Source organism: Bubalus bubalis, chromosome 1 (assembly GCF_019923935.1).
Source record: "Bubalus bubalis isolate 160015118507 breed Murrah chromosome 1, NDDB_SH_1, whole genome shotgun sequence".
NCBI lineage: Eukaryota > Metazoa > Chordata > Mammalia > Artiodactyla > Bovidae > Bubalus > Bubalus bubalis.
Genome location: NC_059157.1, coordinates 12,738,814 through 12,758,267, shown reverse-complemented (window position 1 = coordinate 12,758,267; position 19,454 = coordinate 12,738,814). Strand labels below are relative to the sequence as shown.

Here is a 19,454-nt window from a genome sequence, read left to right as displayed (position 1 = left end):
ATTTTTACTAATTTATAGCTAATTACACAATTACTTTCCTATGAAAGGTTCTGGAAAGACACTTGAAGTGAGTTTCACCAAATCCAGTGGTGAGAAATTGCTTGAAAACATTTTGTTAGATTCAAACAGTTGAAGTGGGGGGACACTCAATAAAGTAATTCTTTCCTATTTCAGAGTGTTCAAATATGACAGGGATGTAATTTCTCCACAATTTGCAAAGCAGAATGTCTAAATGTCTCCGCTAATCCAACCCAACTGAAGGTGGCTCTGAAAAGAGCCCCAGAAAGGAGCATTACTGAGGGCACCCAAGGCAGAATTTAGAAGGCACAGCTTTGTGACAATCGGTTTCATGATGGAGCTGAAACGTGATGGCTCTTCCTCCAGGAGAAAATCAGTCATGGGACAGAATTGCGACATCTGGCCAGTATCCCGCTCGGCTCCTGAGAAATTGTGACTTCGAGAGGCCAGTGATGGATTCAAGACTTGCTGCTCAAAGTCAAGCTCCAGGATGCCAGGATATGAGGGTGTCACGTTGTCTAAATGATGCCAAAAGAAACAAAAACACTCTCTCATTCATTCAGCATTCAAAAAACTAAGATCATGGGATCCAATCCCATCACTTTATGGCAAACAGAAAGGGGGAAAAGTGGAAGCAGTGACATGTTTTATTTTCTTGGGCTCCAAAATGACTGCAGACAGTGACTGTGGCCAAGAAATTAAAAGATGCTTGCTCCTTGGAATAAAAGCCATGAGAAAACCTAGACAGTGGATTAAAAACCAGTGACAGCAATTTACCATCAAAGGTTCATATAGTGAACGCTATGATTTTTCCCATAGTCATGTACGGATGTGAGAGTTGTACCATAAAGAAGGCTGAACGCCGAAGAATTGATGCTTTTGAACTGTGGTGTTGGATAAGACTCTTGAGAGTCCCTTGGACTGCAAAGAGATCAAACCAGTCAATCCTAAAGGAAATCAACACTGAATATTCATTGGAAGGACTGATGCTGAAGCTGAAGCTCTAATACTTTGACTACCTGATGGTCAATGAGCCGACTCACTGGAAAAGACTCTGATGCTGGGAAAGATTGAAGGCAAAAGGAGAAGGAGGTGGCAGAGGATGAGATGGTTAGATAGCATCACTGACTCTATGGAAATGAATTTGAGCAAACTCCAGGAGACACTGGAGGATAGAGGAGACGGGCATGCTGCAATCCACGGGGTCACAAAGAGCTGGACACGACTAAACAACAACAAATTCATTCAACGAACAGGTTTTAAGTCCCTGCTTGGTGTCCTGTATTCCATGTTACAAGAGGAACAATTCCTGCTTTTCCTATTTGTATCAGGAAGGGAAAAACAGGCCAACCAACAAGTGTGCAAGGATTACTGCTTCAGGTGGAGGAAGGCTCAGAAAAGAAGAACGGGAAGCAGTACCTGCCCTCTGAAGGCTGACGATCTCGAGACCAGAGGCACAGACAGAAGCACATGGCCCAGCCTGGCATCTCTCCAGCAATCAGCACCCAGTTGGGCGGCCCGGGCTGCCAGTGATGCCAAAATGGGAACATGAGGGATGGGACCCAGAAGACAATGACCAAGAGGAAACAGCAGAGTCCCAACCCTACGTGACATGCTGGGGTGGGGGCCACGTCGATTTGGCAGAAGGTAAGAGCATTCTGACATGTCGGGGCCACCCAGAAGGATGATGGGGAGGTGGCAGGGTGGTGATGGGTGAAGTTTCCCAAATGCCCTTGCAGGAAAGGAGGTGAGAGAGCCAGGAGCACCCTTAAAGCCTAGAGACCAGCCACCAGGCTCACAGGAAGGCCCCTGGCAAGCTGAGTTCTGGCCTCTGTGTGTCCCAGGGCTGTATGTTTGGTGACTGTCAGCAGAAGGGAAGACTTTTCAAACCATTGGGACATGTAGGAGAAGTTGAATGGGGTTGGAAGAATGAGCTGAAAAGATGGAAATGCCAGTGGTGATATGAGAGCAGGAGTTCCCAGCAGGGGTCCTTAGCATGTAAAACATGTAAGACGTTACAATGATAAACAGATACACACTGTATCTATGGGATTAAGCATTCATGCTCTGTTCACAATAGCCAAGACCTGGAAGAAACCTAAATGTCCATCAACAGAAGAATGGATAAAGACGATGTGGGGGGGTGTGTGTGTATATATATATATATATATATATATATATATATATATATATATACAGTGGAGTATTACTCAGCTGTTAAAAAGAATTAAATAAAGCCATTTGCAGCAACATGGATGGACCTAGAGACTGTCATACTGAGTAAAGTAAGACAGACAGAAGAGACACATTGTATCACATTTCTTATATGTGGATTCTGAAAAGAAATGGTTTTTGGGCTCCAAAATCACTGTAGATGGTGACTGCAGCCATGAAACTAAAAGACACTTACTCCTTGGAAGGAAAGTTATGACCAACCTAGATAGAATATTCAAAGGCAGAGACATTACTTTGCCAACAAAGGTCCTTCTAGTCATGGCTGTGGTTTTTTCAGTGGTCATGTATGGATGTGAGAGTTGGACTGTGAAGAAAGCTGAGCACCGAAGAATTGATCCTTTTGAACTGTGGTGTTGGAGAAGACTCTTGAGAGTCCCTTGGACTGCAAGGAGATCCAAACAGTCCATTCTAAAGGAGATCAGCCCTGGGATTTCTTTGGAAGGAATGATGCTAAAGCTGAAACTCCAGTACTTTGGCCACCTCATGCAAAGAATTGACTCATTGGAAAAGACTCTGATGCTGGGAGGGATTGGGGGCAGGAGGAGAAGGGGACAACAGAGGATGAGATGGCTGGATGGCATCACTGACTCAATGGACGTGAGTCTGAGTGAACTCCGGGAGTTGGTGATGGACAGGGAGGCCTGGCCGTGCTGCGATTCATGGGGTTGCAAAGAGTCAGACATGACTGAGCGACTGAATTGAACTGAACTGAAAAGAAACGGTACAAATGAACTTGCTTACAAAACAGAAACAGACTCACAGACTTAGAGAACTAACTTATGGCTGCCAGCGGGGCGGGATGGGGGGAAATAATAGTTAGGGAGTTTGGGATGGCACGTACACACTGCTACATTTAAAATAGAAAACCAACAAGGACGTACTATATAGCAACAACAAGAAAAAGTTCATGCTGAGGGTGATCAAGAAAAACTGTCTAAAATCTCTGGGCGGAGCTGGGGCAGGGAGAGGTGAGTCAAGACACAAGGGCTCAAGATGTAAGTTTCCAGAGGCTGGGGCTCATCTTTCAAGGGGTCCCACCATCATCTCCCCATCTCCTTGGGGTTAATCACTGCTTCCCCCCCTCAACCACTGACCCGGGTACCTAAACTAGCCTGGGCTGCAAGCAAGGGCCCCCTGTGAGGATTTGTTGGTTTGTAAGTCAGCCTCGCCCCTACCTCGTGAGAGTTTTTCTGAGGTCAGGAGCAGAGTGATACCCAGAGCACCCCTGAAACACAGCCACACAGCAGGCACTGAACCAAAGAGTAAAGCCCAGCCAGATTGCTCTGTGATCTGAGGTCACGCTTCAAGGACCCCGGTGTAGGTGGGAATGAGGTCCTTGGAAAGTGGCCAGTGTCCGCCAGGCTCACCTCGAGGCTGCTGAGAGATTCTGGCAAAAGAATGCCGCCCGCCTCCCACCTGAGAGGGATGTTAACAGCTCACACTTGGCACATTTCTCTCCACTTTTGCAAATTACTTTCGCAGCCACCACCATCTGACCCTGACGAAAACCCTGGGAGGCAGATAGAGGAAGTCATTAACGGCTGCGCTCGGCGGCTTCCTCCACTCACTCAACAGGTACGCCGAGCACCTGTGGCCTCGGAGCCCAGATGTCCCAGCCGGGAAGACGGAGGCCGCCGGGATGCCAAACGCCCTACCCTCGCCTGGCTTAAACCCTCCAGAGGGCACCCAGGTACATCACAAGCTAGTGACTGCTCTGACTTGACCTAAGAAGGAAAACAAAAGGCAGAGTAAGGACAGAGAAGCACAGTCCACTCTGCTCCTCCGAGGAGCAGGTACGACTTGACTGCCTGCATGAGTGTGAGCTGGTCAAGTCAGAGCAGACGGTGACTGCAGCCATGAAATCAAAAGACACTTGCTCCTTGGAAGAAAAATTATATCCAACCTAGACAGCATATTAAAAGCAGAGACATCACTTTGCCAACAAAGGTCTGTCTAGTCAAAGCTATGGATTTTCCAGTAGTCATGTATGGATGTAAGAGTTGGACTATAAAGAAAGCTGAGGGCCGAAGAATTGATGCTTTTGAACTGTGGTGTTGGAGAAAACTCTTGAGAGTCCCTTGGACTGCAAGGAGATCCAACCAGTCCATCCTAAAGGAAATCAGTCCTAAATATTCATTGGAAGGACTGATGCTGAAGCTGAAGCTCCGATACTTTGGCCACCTGATGTGAGGAACGGATTCACTGGAAAAGACCCCAATGCTGGGAAAGATTGAAGGCAGGAGGAGAAAGGGACAACAGAGGATGAGATGGCTGGATGGCATCACTGACTCGATGGACGTGAGTCTGAGTGAACTCCGGGAGTTGGTGAGGGACAGGGAGGCCTGGCGTGCTGCAATTCATGAGGTCGCAAAGAGTCAGAGACGACTGAGCGACTGAACTGAACTGACCTGAACTTAGAGCTACTAAAAGAAAGCAAAACCCCAGGAGGCCACATACCCAGCAGAGAGGGGCAGGTCTGTGGGGCCTGGCTGCCCAGACCTCACTTCTTTTATATGTTTGTCTTTTTTTTATTTTATTTTATATATTTTTGGCTGTGCTGGGTCTTTGTTGCTGCACATGGGCTTTCTCTAGTTGCAGCCAGCGGGGGCTACTCCCTAGTTGCAATACAAGGGCTTCTCTCTGTGGTGGCTTCTCTCGTTGCAGAGCACAGGATCTAGTGCGAAGGCTCAGTAGCTGTGGCATGGGCATTTAGTTGCCCTGAGGCATGTGGGATCTTCCCGGACCAGAGACTGAACCCACGTCCCCTGCATTGGCAGGCGGATTCTCGACCACTGGACCACTGGGAAGTCCCAGACCTCATGTTTTATAAACAGATGCCACTATGACTTCCCTGACCCGCCCATTTTCTGAGTAGAGACCTGGATCAAAGGAAAGGCAAATGCATGCTCACCAAAATACACACACACACACACACACGCACAGGCACAGGCACACACGCGCAGTCTGTTAACTCCTAAGGAAGCACCAGACAGGCAGGCGGGTGGGCAGCCCGCATAGCCAGAGCATCTTAAGGACAGCAGAAGGAGGGGTGGGGGGAGCCTGGGTTCTGATCCCCTGCAGGCCTGGCAGGCGCCCCTCGGAGGAGCCCGCAGCCCCTTCACAGGATACTGCTGCCAAGTTCCCCCTCTGAACAGTGTTTATGATTCAGCGGGACATATGAGACTGTTCTGAGATTTCAGAGTTGGCTGGCGGTTTCCTTAGAGGCAATCAAGGAAGCTTTGCCTGATCCGTGGGAAGGTCTGAATATGCAGAAGCCGGTAGCTCTCACTAGCACCCAAGCAAGGGCATTGGTTTTCCTTTTTTCCTTCCCCTGCCACAGAAACCCAGATATTAATTCTTTCCCCTGAACCTCGACACCCCTGCTGTCTCGGCGGTCGGCGTTCTCCCTTTCATTCCACAGATGCTTCATTTATACTCTAGAGCCCTCCGCCTTGGAACGCCTCCTTGACCCTGGAAACACTTCCGTCAATGGTCCAGCACTGCTTAACCTCACACATCCAGACACTGTGAGCCTGATATGAATGAATCCGAAAAATGATCGAGGGAAGTCTGCATACCCCCTGCCTGTACTGTGAGCTGTGAGCGAGGGGCAGGCTTAGGAGGAGCCTCGGAGGGGTTCTGGGTCTTTTACAGACAGGTTCTCTACTCTTCACTACAGTGAAGTGAAAGATGTTAGTTGCTCAGTTGCGTCCGACTCTTTGCGACCCCATGGACTGTAGCTGGCCAGGCTCCTCTGCCCATGGGGATGCTCCAGGCAAGAATACTGGAGTGGGTTGCCATGCCCTTCTCCAGGGGATCTTCCCGACCCAGTGATCAAATCCGTGTCTCCTGCATGGCAGGCAGATTCTTCCCCAGCGGAGCCACCAGTACTTTCCACTATGGACCTACGGGCAAACTACTAGGGCTCCCCATTTTCCACGTACAGGGGGCAGACCCTGACAGGTCCTGGATCTGGGAAGCTCACACAGCTATGAAGTGGCAGAGCGAAGATTCAAACCCTAGGCCGTCTGGCTCAAGATCTGGCATCTCGGCGAGGCAGGGTGATGCTTCCAGCTTTTCTGAGCCTGCACGCCTCGAGGCGCTAGCTGCAGAAAGGAATGCTTCCAGCAGGAATGAGCCTTGCCCCCGCCCCTGCTGACGCACAAGGGCAAGGTGAAGGTCTCCGAGAATCGCAGCAGGGCCTGGCGGCAGGCGGGAACATCTCATCTGGCATAGGGAAGGCTATTTACGGCCAGGGCTTCTGTGCGGGACAGCTGGTGACCAGGGCTGGAGCCAGAAGCTGCACCCATCCCACTGATGGCCAGGAGTCATCAGGAGAGCCTCCCCTCCCTGATTCTGGAGCAAGGACCCCGAGACCGGAGCACCACAGCTGGTAGGATGACTCATGTCAGAAAACCACCTGGTTAGAGGCTCCATCCTGATTCAGCTGAGAAAGACCCGTCACGAGGGCGCAGGAGACCCCCTCCTCTCCATGACCTTAACTTCACCAGGACGAGTTTGCCACGTGCGAGAAAGTCGGTGTCTGGGGCCGACCAATTTTTCGTGTGACCCTGTTCACCGCATAGTAAAAGGTACCAAGGTTTCAAATCCCGAAGCCAGGGTCCCAGGCTGGGCCTCCCTCTGACGGTGATAAAATGACTGTGATATTTGGGGCAACTCCCTTCTCCTCCCCTGGGCCTCCATTTCTCCACCTGACAAATGACAAGGTGGGGATGATGCTGCTTTGAGGTCTCCAGGTCTGGAAGTCTATGCTTGCAGGAGCTGCTCAGGGACAGCATTTGTATTGAATACAAACGCCATCACAGGTTATCAGAGACGAGGAAAGACAGAAACAAAGGCTCAGCGAGACAGAGACAGATCGGAGAAGGGAGGCTACCTAGCCAGAGAAAGAAAGAACAGTCTGGGAGTGTGGAGAGCCCCTGATGTAAGCACACTCTTGCCAGTATTGCTGGAAACAAATAGTGACAGATTGCTAACATGTTACAGTGAAAATTACCAACATGATGAGACTTTTGCACCATAACCGGCACCTCTTGTTATCCCATTAACAAAACTGATGAGACCAAATTGCTAATAGGAGCGACCGTTCATGTTGTATTATATCACTCCCATCCTGCAGAGAGCACGCAGACCAAAGGGCCAATGAAAAGGTGTGTAGAAACCTCCCAAGAGCCAGTTTACCCAGGACAGATTTGGGGGAGGCCCTGGGAAGCCCCCTCCCCGCTTCCATCACATTTAGAAACACCCATATGGGATCCCAAGGCCTCTGCCACCGCCATTCCAGATGCTGGTCCCCAGGACTGAGCCGGGCTGGGAAGGGCTGTCCGTCATGACACGGAACAGGAACCGGTGACCTTTGCTAAGTACACAGGGTTCACTGGCATAGCCAGCAGGGGAGGGGAGAACAAGCTTGGCGATCGAGTGTCTCGGCTTGTCCAGATTCCAGCTCACCTCCATCTGCTCCTACAACCAAGCAATGCAGCAGACTCACCCCTGTGTATATGGTGACCACCCCACTCTGGCCACAGCTCCCAACAGCCAGACCAGAGAGAGCCCCGATGCCTAATTCCGTCATCACAGAGTTCAAACTGTCAGCGAAGCCCTGGGAGGCGTAAGGAGCAGGACACAGCTGGTTCTTGGAAGTCCCCGCCTAGACATTTAAAGAGGATCTTTCCTCTTTGGGCCGGGCAAGGATTTCCTGTTCAAACCCCACAGTCATCAGAGAAACCTGGATTAAGCATCCACTTGATGCTCACTCCTCTCAAAAGAAAAACCCTCCTTACCCTAGCCGATTCATGTCTGAGGAGTTGTTTTTTTTCCCCCACCAACATAATCACTGGCTACCCCAGGCTCCTTGCCACCACCCCAGAAAGTGGGGCCCAGCTGTGGCTGCTCTCCGCCAGCTCCCCCCGCTTTCCTCCACCAAGAAGTTCCTCAGGAAAGTAATTGGCCAAAGATTATTCTGAATAATTGAATGGCAAGGGCTTTTGTATACCAAACAGGGACTTGTCTTTGTCAAAAAGTCTTTACAAAGTACCCAAGTGCTGGGTGTCAGACAGGACAAGTTTTTTAATCATGTTAAAATGATTTATTTAAACGTCAAGCCATGTCACCCCACTTCCTTTCATTTTTCAAACTGTTTGTGTTTTTTCTGGATGATAAATTTATCTTCAGACAGCCTCAATATGACTAATTAACTTTGAAATATAAGAACCAGATGTGTGAGTTGGAGAGCTTTCTGAACTAATGCCAGACGGGCTGGTGGTTTCTTTTTTTTTTTTTCCCTTCTTTTCTCCCCTGCCTTTCCCCGCCTCCCCATCGTCACCCCCCTCCCCACCCCATGTTCTGTCTCCCTGCGGCCTGCCCTGAAATTACCAAGCAGAGACACGTTGTCAACTACACAGGATTATAGCACTCTTGCGAGCAAAGAGCACCCACTGCTTTTTCTCTGTTCTCCACTCATTAGCCTCTCAGAACCCCACGTTCGCCCTTTGAAAGCAACCCCAGCCCACCTCCCCGTGATGGGCAGAGCCATCCTGGAGGAGGAACTGGAAAGCTTTCCCCACACCAGCCCGGGCCCCCGCCCATCCCCACGCTAATGATCTATCTCATGTGAAGCGGGAGCTGCCAGGATGCATTTGCCACATGAAAGCAAGTCCCCCTGCACTATGACACAAAGTGATTTCTTTTAAAGAGTCTTCCCTGTGAAGGGCTCCTCAGATCTGCCTCCTCCCTGTTCCTTTTGATGAGGGAACCAGCGCACAGCACACGAGAAACCAGGGCTGGGGTGGAAGCTGGTGATTAAGTCTTTCAACTCTGTAAACTGAAGCGCTTCTCTGTAATGGCCCATTTGGGGGTTGGAAGCCACAGATGTGTGTGTGTGTGTGTGTGTGTGTGTGTGTGTGTGTGTGTTCCACTCTAAAGGATGGAATGGCAGCTCAAAATAATTGGGTGAGAGCGCACATGAAGACTCATTTTTCCAGGCATCACGTAGCCAAGTTCAAGGGCTCAGAGTGAGAGGCATGAGCTGGGTGCCTCGGTTTCCCCACGTGGCTGTGAAATCCTTTCCCATCCCATCTCTCCCCCAGAGGCAGGCGAGGGGATGTGAGATCACAGCTGCGAGAGTGTTTTGAGTGCTTTAAAAGTCACGTTATACATCCTAGGGGATTAGCGGGATAACCAGCCCTGTTATTATATCATCGTGACCGTGATGCTCATCATGCCTCTTAATGTCTGAGATTTTTCACCTGGGATAATCACACTCGCTTGGCAGCCAATGGAGTCAGTTCTCCTACACACCAGGTGTCAACCTGGAAAGATAAACAGTGGACTCAAGTCTTGTCCTTTGCAGTCAGAGTGCGAAAAGGACCCCTTCACAGGCCCAGGGAGAGGAAACCCCCGCTTGACACCTCGGACTCCACGTTGCTGGCAGAGAAGGACTCGGCCACCGACAAACACCTGTGCTGCTGTGGAAACAGAGGGCCGAGGGGAAGTCCCTCTGCCTCCCTAGAGAGCGAGGCAGGTGAGAGGCCCCAGGAGGGTCCTTGGGGCTCCCTTCGCTTACCCAGTCTGCCTATTCTCGCTTTTAAAAGCTTGGCTCCCCTCTGTGGAGACAGGACAGGGATGCACCAAGCAGGCTGGACTCTCAAAAACATCATGAGCTAGGGCAATTCCCCTTGGGTTCCCATGCTTCCTCTTCCTCAATCCTGCCCCCACAAAGTACTTCTTTTCAGCCGTGTGTAACCCCACTTCCAGAAAAGAGGTGTCCTCGCCCTCCAAGAGGGTTTGCATTGGAGCAGGTGTTTCAGGGGGAACTCAGGAAGGAAAAAGAGGCTTTCAGTCATTCAACAGGCAAAGAAAGGAGGAGGGGGGTGAGGAGGGAGGGGACAGGGCAGGAGAGAGTGTGCCTGATGCTTCTCCAGTCCAGTCGTGCCTGGCCTGATGCTGAGACAGCGCATCTCAGAGGCAGACAGATGGACCAGAAAGGGTGGGCGTGAAGAGGCAGGAGACCCCAAAGGCGGTCAGCCTGGATGAGCCCTGAGGCCCCTGCTGGGGCAGTGTGAGGGGAGACTCAGTGATGGATCAGGGACCGAGTCTCAGCACTGCCCTATGGGAGCACGAGGCCACCTCCTTTCTGAAGACATCAGCATCAGGCCTCCAGAAAAACTCATGGTGAGTGGGAGAAAGAGGTGGTAGGAATACTAAGCACTACAGCTTTATTGGTGGCTCAGACGGTAAAGCGTCTGCCTACAATGCAGGAGACCCAGGTTCAATCCCTGGGTCGGGAAGATCTCCTGGAGAACGAAATGGCAACCCACTCCAGTATTCTTGGCCTGGAGAATCCCATGGACAGAGGAACCTGGTAGGCTACAGTCCATGGGGTCGCAAAGAGTTGGACACGACTGAGCAACTTCACTTTCACAGCTTTATTGGGTGCCTTCTGACATCCTGGGACAGACAGATGGACAGAGGTACACACAGCGAGATCATCCAGTGACAGCCGCCCCCCACCGGAGCTTTATCTCCACTGCAGCAGCACGAGCACCCTCCCCAACACCCCCACCCCAAGCAGGAGCCTTCTCAGAGCCCTGAATGTCCAGGGATTCCCTGGCTGGGTTCCTTCTACAGCACTTCTGCCTGCCCACCCGCCCCATTCCCTCCGGGGAAAGAATTCAGATAGCTTTCTGACTATTAATCACATTTCCCGCTGTGTCAAGCTGAGATAATGATGGAGCTGGCCAAAGCACAGGATCCTCAATTAAGTGACCAGAACCAAGTCCATCTGGGAAGCGGGCAGGTGGGAAAAGGGAGGCCCTGGGTCCCCTGGGGGCCTGCTGGGACTGCCCCCCTCCTGCGGGTCCACCTAAGACCTTCCCTATCCTCCTGCTATGTCCTCTCCTCAACAGAACCCTATCCTGCATTGATGAGCCTGGAGGCAGCCCTGACTTCCAGCCAGGGGAGCCCACCCAGAACACCCATCCATGGCCACGGACCCACCCAGCATCCTTGGAAACCAAAAAGCCTGGGTTTGCCCCCCTTCCCCTGGCGGGCACCCCTGTCTTCTCCCACTGAGTGCACATAATAAGCAGAGAAACCTGACGCTGTTAACAGACAGCCGCCGTGATTCAGGGGCTGTCCTCCTTGATGTCTCAGAGACCCAGGATCCAATGGGCTGTCCCCCTGTCCAGCCCGAGATATTTAATAAAGTAAAGCCCTCGGGATCAAGAGGCTGCCACGGCCCCGTTCCTCCCTGCAGCTCACGCTGGAGTTCTTTAAAGCCTGACTCGCGTCTGCCTCCCTCTCCACAAAGCCTTTCATGCCGCCTCGCCAGACTGACATTTTGACAAGTTGCCACGAGTGACATCTGATTTGTACAAATTTCAAGACTAATAAATCTACCTGTCAAAGCGGAAACTTTAAAAGGAGCTAAGCCCAGCGGGTATAGTTTAACAGAACTCAAGTTGATGAAACTGTAGGTTGGAGAAATTATATCTGTCACAATCCACCCACATTAGTTCTGCAGAAATGTTGGCAACTGAAACGTCTTTCACGGGCGTTACCAAAAAGTTAAAAAAAAGAAATTTTTTTATTAAAAAAAAATTTTTTTTAATCGAGAAAGGAGATTGTTAATACCCTGAGTAACAAGTAACAGTTCTATTTGTAAACTAATGAATTTGATGTATTTAGTTTTTAATTGTGTTGCCATTGTGAGAAGCGGCTTTCTGCCTGCCTCTGGAATCTGGTCTTTCCATCCAAGCTGGGGCCCATCAATCACCGGGCTCCCAGCAGCCTGCCTGCGGGTGGATGGGGTGACCCCCGTCCTGGCCCAGCCTCCCACTCCTCCATTCCGCCCCCCAAAGCCCCCCCAGTCCCACCCCCAGCCCCGGGCGCTGAATCACTTCCTCCAAAGCCCTCCGGCCTTGACCTGGAGCCTGAGGCCTGGCCCCCACTCTGAGCTTCGCTGTGGGATTTTTGTTTTCAAGAATGTCAGTGTTGAGGGGTAGGGAGAGGGGGAACTAAGGCCAGAAAAACTTCTGAGTCTGGCTAGCTTTTTATTTTTATCTTATCTTTCCTTCCTGTCTCTGACAAGTCCACTTTTGCTCTGAATCATCATGTCAGAAATGGGGAAGCCAGAATTCTCCCAGGAGAGGAAAAAAAAAAAAACTCCAGGAGGGAGGAGGCCTTCTCTGGATTCCCACACACCTAGAGACTCCAAGAAGCGTGATGAGTCTGTGTTCTCTGTCCTTCCCCTGCACCCCCAAAGAGCAGGGAAGCAGCTCCCAGCTCCTAGAGGTGGCCCCCACCTGCCGTGAGGGGTGAGCTGGTTTCTGCTTGAGGCAGTCTCCACAAGCCAGATCCTCAACCCCATCGTTGTTATCACTACTGCCTTTCTCCTGGGAGTTCAAAATGGGATCTCACTTGCCCTCTCGCTCAAACGGTTAAGACGCCGGTAGGCAGGACAGAGGGGATCTTTGTTCTTTCAACCAGAGGCAGTGGGGCTGAGGTCACCCCACACTTTGGTGTAGGGCCCAGTTCCAGCTCCAAGAAGACCATGTGGTCTTCCCCACAGGGTCTGCTTCAGCCCTGCAATTCCAGAGCTTCTGCCTCTTATTCCCTTGGCTGGGACGATAGCTAGAAGCTCACACCTCCTTCTCTGTGTCTTGGCCTGCACTGGGAGGTGGCTATAAGAGAGTGGTGCTAGGCAGGGTGATAACTCGACAGCTGGTGATGGGGAGTCTGTCAGGACTAAAGGGAGTGGGGTGGGGAGCAGCCCTTTCAGATCAGGCAGCAAGATGCCAATCTGTCCGCCATGAACTTTGTTGTTGTTGAGCCACTAAGTCGTGCCCAACTCTCTTGCAATCCCTTGGACTGTAGCCCTCCAGGCTCCTCCATCCATGGAATTCTCCAGACAAGGATACTGGGGTGGGTTGCCATCTCCTTCTCCAGGGGATCTTCCCAACCCAGGGAATGAACCTGCATCTCCTGCGTTGGCAGGCAGATTCCTTACCACAAAGCCACCAGGAAAGCCAAAGTAGTTTTACCCAGTTCAGCATTTCTCCCTGTCGATTGGACGTCTATTAAGCAGATTTTACATAGGATGTTCAGCTCTGCACCATGTGGGCTATAGAGACATGCCAAACGTAATCCCAGTCCCAAAGGAGTTTACAGTCCTTGTGGGGTGATCTAAGCAAAGTGACACAGATCAAAACAGATCCTGATCAAGAGCAAAGCGAGTTCAAGTTCTAGCCAGGGGAGTGAAGAGGCTCTCAATCCAGCCCTGCCCCTGACTGGCTGTGGGACCTTGGGAAGACTGTCTCCTCTGTCATGAGAGGGCCACCGGATGATCTGAGGCCCCTGCATTTGCTGTGGGCTTTGAGATGAGGCGTTGCGAGATTGTGTGAAAGCTCTTTATAAGCCATAAACATTTACGCAATGGCTGGTTGCCATTGTCACCACGGACCAGGGCGAACAGACCTGTCTTCACTGAGAGGTCAGGCTAAGATCCAGCACTAACTCACCCAATGAAGAAGTAAATGAACAAAGAAACGGGTTTGCTGGGGCCCCGAGGAGGACAGAATTTAGTCGTGCTATGCCTGAGCTCTGATTACAGAATCCGCAACCTGACCTGCAGCTCCCAGCCCCTCACCATGACCAGCCGTGGGGCCTCTTCCTTACCAGTGAGAAGCAGGCAACTGTCTGGGGAGGTGAGAGCATTGGGAGTGAAGCGAAACCCCAGTACTGATTTTTCCAGAGAGTTGTGGCAAAACCATACACAAGGACAGATCTTCTTGGATGTGGATGGCCCTGGGACAGGAAGTAGAAATCTCCGGGTGGGACTCCACTGAGCCACTGCCTCCCAAGTCACCTCCCCACCTGGGGAAAGGCCAATGTCACTTCGCTTTCAAGGCACGGGATTCTGAGAGGCATGCGGGTGAGTCTGGCTTCACAGGTAGGTGCCTGGGGGAAAGAGGGATGGGGATGACCCTGCTGGAATTTGGTAAGTGGCCCAGGTGCTAAATCCACCAAGACCTAACACTCTTGCAACATTAGGATTCATTGTCCATGTGCATCAGCCGCTGACCTATTAGATTCATGTGTTGGCGTTTAATCAGAGAAAACCTCGAGAGCTGATTACTGGGCACCTGAAGCTCAGCGAGGTCTACTGTCTGTGTCCAATCACACAGCAAGTCAGCTGCAGACTTAGAAACTGCTGGATTGAGTTTTCCTCCGAGAATGTTGCTTTTTTCTCTCTTTTCCCTCAGCAAGCTAGTCCCTCCAGGGAAAGGCTCAACTATGCCAAATATGACTAATAAAAAAAAAAAATTATTTGAAGGATTTTTTTCTAGAATAAACATTTCACTTTATATTTTATTGGATTAGGACTTGCTAACCTCCAGGAGTTTCTCACCTAGCAAACTGGAGATTGTTTCCCTTACATAACGAGCTTCCCCGCATTTGGACAAGGTGAGTCAAGTTTTATGAAAGGCAGGAGACACACTGAGAGTCACAGGTAGCCGCCCAGAGCAGGCCCAGAGCACCGAGGCCCAGGCTGGGAGCTGCAGATTCAAGGGGCCACCTTCCTCCACAAACGGAGGCCTGCAGGGGGCTTTGCTCCTGGACACAATCAGCCCCTGAAGCTACAGCCCATTGCCTCCTGCCTGGGGTCCATTACCCACACCACGGGAGGAACTTCAGCTTGAAAGAATGGAGGCCCATCTCTTTCTACTGCCTCCAGGCAGCATTGTGGGTTTTGCAACCAAAGAGAAAAGAAAAAGAAATCTTGAACTGTTTTTCAAATGTTCTGGGTCTTGGCAAACCCCAAAATGCCTTTTGCCAAATGCTTTTTCCCTTAATTTTTAAACCTCGGGTGTATTTCCAGAACAATCCGATCCATCTGCTTCTGATTCATTTACACTTAACTCATTAGGAGGCTCTTGCGTAAGGAGCAGTCTGACGTCCTCAAGCTCCCCGGGTGAGGGACTCTTCTCCCCTCTTTGAATCAGAGGGAGGCATCTTGCCAGCTGGGTATGGAGCACAAACCCCAAACAATGGAAAGCCTGGCTGGAAACCTGGAGGCCCCAGGAAGAGAACAGGCTTCTCTGGTGTCCCTCCCATCACTCATCAGCTCTGCTCTTCCCATCAGATTATCATCAGCATTGCTGGTATTGTCGTTAAGGATACAGCAAATGGCCGCATATTATTGTGAAAGCCTTTGTCTTATATTCCAAAATGTGCCATTCTTCATTCACGCACTCTAGATTCATCTGCGTAGACATGGAACAAACACTCCCAACCAACTGTGAACCATCAGTAGGGCCTTGGGTAGGGTATCTGATCCAGGACTTAGAGCTAAATGCCAATCTCATTCCAGCTTGCATTCTGAGCTCTACCAGGAATCCCAGGCAAAGAAATATGGGCAGAGAGCAGCTTCCAAGGAAGAAAGCAAAGATGGAAAACATGCGGATGATCCCAAGGGACACACAAGAGAAAGAGATGGCTGGGACTTCCTTAGCGGGCCAGTGGTTAAGACTCTGCACTTCCAGTGCAGAAGGCACTCAGTCACTGATCGGGGAACGAATACCCCACATGTTGAGCAACGGGGAATTTTTTTTTGCAATTTCAGCCAAAATTAAAAAGAGAGAGAGAGACGGCTGGCTTCTGGGGGTCTGAGTGACTGGCCAACCTAAGCCACAGCTTCTGCTGCATCACAGAATTCACCCAACTTTACTAGGAAAGAGGCTTTTCTCTCCTACCTTCTGTTCTTCATTATCAGCCTTCTCACTACCACTTTTATTCAACAAAATTAATTTTGAAATGTATGGAGTGACTTCTCTAGGCTTAGCTCTGCCCTAGGCTAAGAACCAGAGAGGCCAGAAAAGGCAATGAAACGGCCTTCCCTGGAGGATTTGCAGCCCATATGGGGAAACATTTCATTTTTCAGGAGTGTATACTATTAGCAAGACAGCTTTTGGCCAAATGAACAAGGCACAGAGAGAGTTTAAGAGAGGTCCACCAAGGAGAGAGATCTCATGAACCCGAATGGTAAGGAGGTAGGTTTCAAAGGAGCCAGCCTCGAAGATGAGTGCTTGGCTAGTTGGAGAGGAAGGGTACCTACCTGAAGGAAGAAACAGGAATGAAGGCTCAGTGATGGAAAATAAACTACCGTGTTTACGAGATAGTAAGAGCGACCATATTGAGACACAGAGGCAAATAAAAGAAAAAGTAGGGAGTAGGTGACTCAGCAAAGAAGTCTGGATTTAATAGGAAACTCTAGAGTGAGTCACCAGAGGGTTTTGAGCAGGGAAGGAAGATGCAGAAAGCAGTGGTTTCAAGGGAACAATCTGATGTCAACAGACAAGGTTGACTGGTGTGGAGAAAGGTTGGAGGTGGAGCTGCCAGGAATCTGCTGCCATGTTACCTGTGTAACGACAGGGACCTAGAGAAAGGTCTCACGACAGGGCTGTGAGAAAGAAAAAGAAAGAACAGATACTATGAAGAGAGAATCTGCCGGGCTTGATGGCTCCATGGCCAGGGACCCTGAAGAAGGGGGAAGAGTTAAGATAACAGAGAAACGCAGGAGCTGATCAACTGAGAACATTTTCAACCACAGACAACATTTATGTAGCAGTTTGCCTGTGCCAGACCCTGAATACCTTGCATAAGTTACATCCTCACCACAGTTATCGCTGCTTTACTGATGAGCAGCCAGGGCTTAGAAGGGTTTATTCATTTGCCTGAATTCACACAGAGAAAGGGTGGGGACGCTAGCATTTCAGCACATTAATCTGCTGCCTTGGCTCCCTAGTGTGTCCTTAAGCAAGGCCATCATCCTGTCTTCCTCTTCTCCTCACTGACCCTCACACACCCCAGACCCACTCATGCACCGCCACCCTCAGCTTACTTAAATCCAGATCAAGCCTCAACTCCTTCCAGAAACTTCTGTCACCCCCTGGAGCTTTTACAGACCTTTCTTTACCACCTCCTATCGAGGTATAGTAGAGGTTTCCCCAATCCTTCAGCAGTCTAGAATCCGCCTGCAATGCAGGAAATGCAGGAGACACAGGTTCGATCCCTAGGTTGAGAAGATGCCCCGGAGAAGGAAATGGCAACCCACTCCCGTATTCTTGCCTGGAAAATCCCATAGATGGAGGAGCCTGACGGGCTACAGTCCCTGGGGTGGCAAGAGTCAGACACCACTTAGCAGTTAAACCACCACCACCATCGATGTACAGACAGAACCACAGACCTGAGCATCTAATTCCACGCCTTTCTCTATTGATTGGGTTCCTAAGTTCCCTGGAGCTGAGCCCAAACCCCAGCTTTGCCTCTTCATGAGTTATGTAGCCCTGGGCAAGTTACTCAACTGCTGAGTCTGTTTCCTTAGCTGTCAGTTGGAGATAAAAGATTATTGTCAGAATTATATGAGAACATGCCTGGTACATAAAAGGCACTCAATTACCGGTATCTATCAGTATTACCACTGTTATTCCTATTCAAAGTCCTCTGATGGGCATCACTGTGTCCAAAGCTCCATGAATATTCTTTCACCTGAACTCTGGATCATTCCAACGTCTATATATAACTTCGATATTCACTGCAGATCCTCCTTGACTTACCATAGGGTGGCTGCTGCTATTTAGTCACTGTCCAGCTCGTTTGTGACCCCCATGGACTGTAGCCTGCCAGGCTCCTCTATCCATGGGATTTCCCAGGCAAGAATATTGGAGTGGGTTGCTATTTCCTTCTCCAGGAGATCTTCCCAACCCAGGGATTGGCAGGCAGATTCTTTACCACTGAACCACGTGGGAAGCCCACCATCTCGATAAACCCATTGTAGGTTGAAAATATTATAAATTGAAAATGTATTTAATCCACCTAACCTACCAAACTTCATGAATTATCCTAGCCTACCTTAAGCAGAACACTTCTGTTAGCCTGAAGTTGGGCAAAATCATCTAACACAAAGCCTGTTTGTGAATAAAGTGCTGGATATCTCTTGCAATTGGTTGACTCTTGTACTTACAGTGGAAAATATTAGGGTCATCTGGGTGCGGAACGGTGACAAGCGTGTTGGCTGTTTGCTCTCGCGACGGGGTGGCTACCAATGCCCCAGTATCACAAGAAAGGGTACAGAGTATCAGTAGCCCCAGGAAAAGATCAAAATTCAAAGTACAGTTCTTACTAAATATGTATCACTTTCACACCATCATCAAGTCCGAAAATCATAAATCAAAGCCTCATCAGCTGGGGACTGTTTATACTTATGTCTTAACATTATTAACATTTCTTTCACCATGTTTAAAACCCATGTATGGGGTGAGGGATCCTGTGTCAATGCATTGCAGACAGGGCAGCTCTAAACCAGAGTCGGGAATTCCAGAAGGAAGCCAGGCAGCCACGGCACAGAGTGAAATGTGCTCAGCCTCCCACTGGCAGAGGAGCCGCCTTACCCGCGCAACACAGGGCAGGGATACGGGGCTCGCCCCAGCAGCATCAGGGCTCTGCCCTCCTGCACCACTGGCCCGAGCCCAAGTCTGCTCCAGGTTTGCTCACCCTGGCTTCAATGCCCCATCTCCTTCCTTCTAAGCCCCCCGGGGCCTCATGCTTTCCCTTCTATCACCTGGAAGGCCAGTGTCCCCTTGGCGACTCAGACACTCCCCAACAAGACTCCCCGGTTTCCTTCTATTTTCCTCCCACAACCCCATCAAACCCAGTTCCCACAAGCTGCCCCGAGAAGATGACAAGCCCCGGTGAGCAATAATGCCTGATGGTTTATGAAACACTCTGAGGGTGGGGCGCGGCCTTACCCCTCCTCTCCCAAAATGACCAATAGGGAAAAGCGGTGAAGAGATGAATTTTTTGTGTGTGGCAGAAGAATAGGGGCTGGTATTTCTGAGGCAGGTATTGAAAGCAAACCCTGTACCTTTGATTTTATTTTCATCCATTCATCCTTGCTTTCATTCTGACACACAGTCTGGCAAAATGCAGCAAGGGACTTCTACACGGGGCAAACATGGACATTTTTTAAATCTTTATTTGGCTGCATCGGGTCTTCGTTGCAGCACACAGGATCATTTATTTCGAGGGGAGTAGTTATGATATGCAGGATTAGTTACCCCACGGCATTTGGGATCTTCGTTCCCCGACCAGGAATCGAACCCGTGCAGATTCTTAACCAC

At 50.2% G+C, this 19,454-nt stretch overlaps 1 long non-coding RNA gene across 1 annotated transcript; it reads right to left on the bottom strand.

The window, feature by feature from the left end:
* Positions 1 to 260: 260 nt before the first annotated feature.
* LOC123332588 lies at positions 261 to 3,631 on the bottom strand. Its single transcript, XR_006549441.2, has 2 exons — positions 3,429 to 3,631; positions 261 to 536 (listed from the first exon to the last, which is right to left on the bottom strand). It is a non-coding gene; the product is annotated as an uncharacterized LOC123332588 (long non-coding RNA).
* Between the last annotated feature and the right edge of the window lie 15,823 nt (positions 3,632 to 19,454).